Genomic DNA, 3358 nt, shown 5'->3' on the forward strand with positions numbered 1-3358 from the left:
AGTTCCCACAAGTCCCACAGTATAGCAGAGCCACTTCATCCCTGGAGGTGTCAGAGGTCCACTAATGAAGGCAGAACAGAAGGGCAAGCTATGCACCCAGATGTCTGTGGGTGGGGCTGTAAGGTCACAATGCTGCACCATCAGGGAGCAACTAAGGCTTCCTAAGGCCAGTAATGACACTGTGATTATGACCAAGCTTCTACCCTTACTGGCTGCTGAGTTTCAAAACCCATCTTGTGAGTGTCAAGGATGTCTGGTCAAGGAGCATAAAAATACAGTAACTTAACAGAGCCTGCCCCAAAGACTAAACCCAGTGAACTAGGAAGGAGTCCAGGTGCTGATAAGCATCTCTGTTTACATACTTCCTTGTTCTGAGTTCAGAGAAGACCGAATCACAAAGAGGAAGCTGAATTGCCAGAAACTGAAGTAAATGCCATAGAAGAGAAAAAGTATCTTAAAAACCCAGTGCAGATAGAGATGACTAAAGCATCAGCTGGGATTGATTTCAGGAGACAGAACAATAACAATGAACAGCACTGAGGCATTTATTTTGGTCATTCCAATCAGAATATCAAAGTGTTTGTTGACTACACAATTTCCCATAGAGACAGGGCAGGATCAGCAGTGTATCCACTGTGGGTAACAGGAAGAGTCCACAGAACCATCAGAGAACTGGAAAGAAGGAAGGCTAAAGCACTTTGTGCTGCAAACTTCTATTTCCTTCTATTTCTAAGAGCCTATGGTGTTGGAGGTGGGGCAGCCCCCAGCAGGTTTTCTTTCTTGTTTGGTTTTTCTTGAGGGCAGTGCAGTGGGGAGAGCATCAGTGGGGGTAAGACTTGGTCTCATGAAATATTTAGGGTTAATGTATAATAATAAAACGTTTACCTTTCTTATGTCTAAGTCACTTGACTTCAGTAGCTGTCCTGCCTTCAGTGAGTTCCTCTGAGGGGAGAAACTGTTTAGCACCTCATCATAAAACAGCAGGGGATTAAGTGAAAGGGTTTACTGCTGGTGTTCCCCTTTCTGGTGAAGCCTCTCTGGCTAAGCTGGTTAACTCTTTGTGAACCAGAGAGGAAGTAAAGAAAAAGAATTAAGATGCTGTAAACAGGCAAATATGCACACACCCACACACACATTCAAATATTCATACACACATACTCTAGCAGGCCCTGACTGTCTGTCACAATCAACTCCACAGCTATTCATGCATGCTTCATACATTCACATATATCTACACACAAACATACAGACAGACATATACATTTGGATGGAGGAGACAAACCTCTCCAAGCCAAACCATTCAGCCAACAACTTTATTTCTTTTCTCTCGTCTTTTTAATACCTTCTTAGACAACAGGTTCTTTAGAAGATAAAATGATGCATAAAATGGGAGTTGCAGAAGGATGCTGATACTAAGTTCAAAGCAGTGATTCACTATAATATACTCATTAAATGTTCAAAGCAACAAGTTTTTCATGGCCTTTCTTCATCATACTGTACACCTGTGACTTTATCCTTGGACCTAAATGTTTTTCCTTAAACACAAAATTTTCCCAAGTCTATTTCTCTTTTTAGTATGATTATGAAAGCTCATTATATTTCATTTTTTATTATTGATTTAAGTTTTATTGCATTATGATGAGAAAAAATACATAATTTCTATTTATCTGAGTTTGTTAACATTTAAAAATGTATTTTAAGTATACAGAATTACATTACATTCTTCTTTCCCTTTTGTACCCCAACTCCTCCTAGAGATCCCCCACTTCGATACCTTTAATAGCTTTGTTTTTTATTTTGTCATATTCTTTAAAATTTATGAAATATTGTTACAATAAAAATGAGTATTATAAAAGTTGTTTGATATAAAACAACAATCAATTGAACAGTCTTTTTTAAATGATTGCAATTTATCTGAATTTGTTAACATTTAAAAACATATTTTAAGTAAATAGAATTAAATCACATTCTTGTTTTCCTTTTGTATCCCAACTCCTACCAGAGACCCCCTTTTAATACCTACAATATCCTTTTTGTCATATTCTTTAAAATTTATAAAATACTATAACAATAAAAATGAGTATTATAAAAGTTGTTTGATATAAAACAACAATCAATTTAACAGCTTTATGTAGATGCTTGTCTACAGCAATACTGAAAATACAAATGTTTTTCTCAATATAAATTTTAAATAACTCCAAATATATTAACTGTATATTTCAAAATAATACATCACTACTAATATTTTCTTAAATGAACATAAACTTATAAAATCTTTTTGTTTGTTTGTTTTGTATTTAGTAGAGCTTAAGATCTTAGCTCTTACAGTGGTAACTTGATACAAGAGTTACAAAAGTCAATCAAAGCATTCAGTCTCACACTTAGTTGTTCTCTTTCAAGCCCCCTCCCAATTTAATTGTCTACATTACTTTTGGGTATATAAATACTTTAAAAACATGTAAGCTGTTCTGAAAACCATAGTCTACTGTAAAAAAAATGAAGTAAACAATACTACTAATAGAGAGGCTAAGATAGGAGAAGCAAGAAAATCACACAGTAGACTATAGAATATGGAACATGTGGCCATGTGCATCCTGATTAAGACAGCCCAGGTATCATCAGAACAAAGTAGCAGTGGAGGTGTAAGACTTAATCTTACAGATACACGATGAATCTTTTGAAAATAAAATAAACAGGAATATGAGCTTCTTCTACTAATGAAGATTCTATAATATTTTAATGGCAGTAAGTAGAAAACTCGTTCATGGAAACCAGTTAAAAATAACATAGAGGAGGGCAATTCTAGTAAATCTTGTGCCTTCAGGATAGCAACAATTTTTGATGTTCTTGGAAGAAAAGAGGCATCACTCAGGAGAAGCAGAAGGAGGCCGCAAGTTGCTACTCCAAGATGCTAAGACAGGTCCTCTACCATAAAAGTAACTATGACTCACCATAGGTAATTGCTGTCTCGAATGTTAATGCAGAATAAATTCACTCTTCCTAGTTCTTTGTGAAGCTGGTTCACTGGGCTGTTTTGGTTCAAACTCCTCTCGGAGCTGGCTGATTCCACATGGCTTCTAGGCTTCTGACTGAATAACTCTGCTTGGAAAAACTGCTTCTGAATTCTACAAACTGAAGTGCATTTCAGTCAACCCAGCACCACCGCACTGCCTGAAGTCGAATGTACTGTGCTTGCTGCACAGCCCTCCACACCTGACACACTCCAAGCTGCTCTAAAATCCTCTTCTAGCCCTCTTCTCAGGAGAATTGGGTGTTTACTAATTCTGAGTCATTAGGTCAACTCTTCCTCTGATGAGTCCTGTTGTCTGCCACATGAAAAGAAGTAGTTTTCACATTC

The sequence above is a fragment of the Mastomys coucha genome, unplaced genomic scaffold, assembly GCF_008632895.1.
Source record: "Mastomys coucha isolate ucsf_1 unplaced genomic scaffold, UCSF_Mcou_1 pScaffold18, whole genome shotgun sequence".
NCBI classification, from domain to species: Eukaryota; Metazoa; Chordata; class Mammalia; order Rodentia; family Muridae; genus Mastomys; species Mastomys coucha.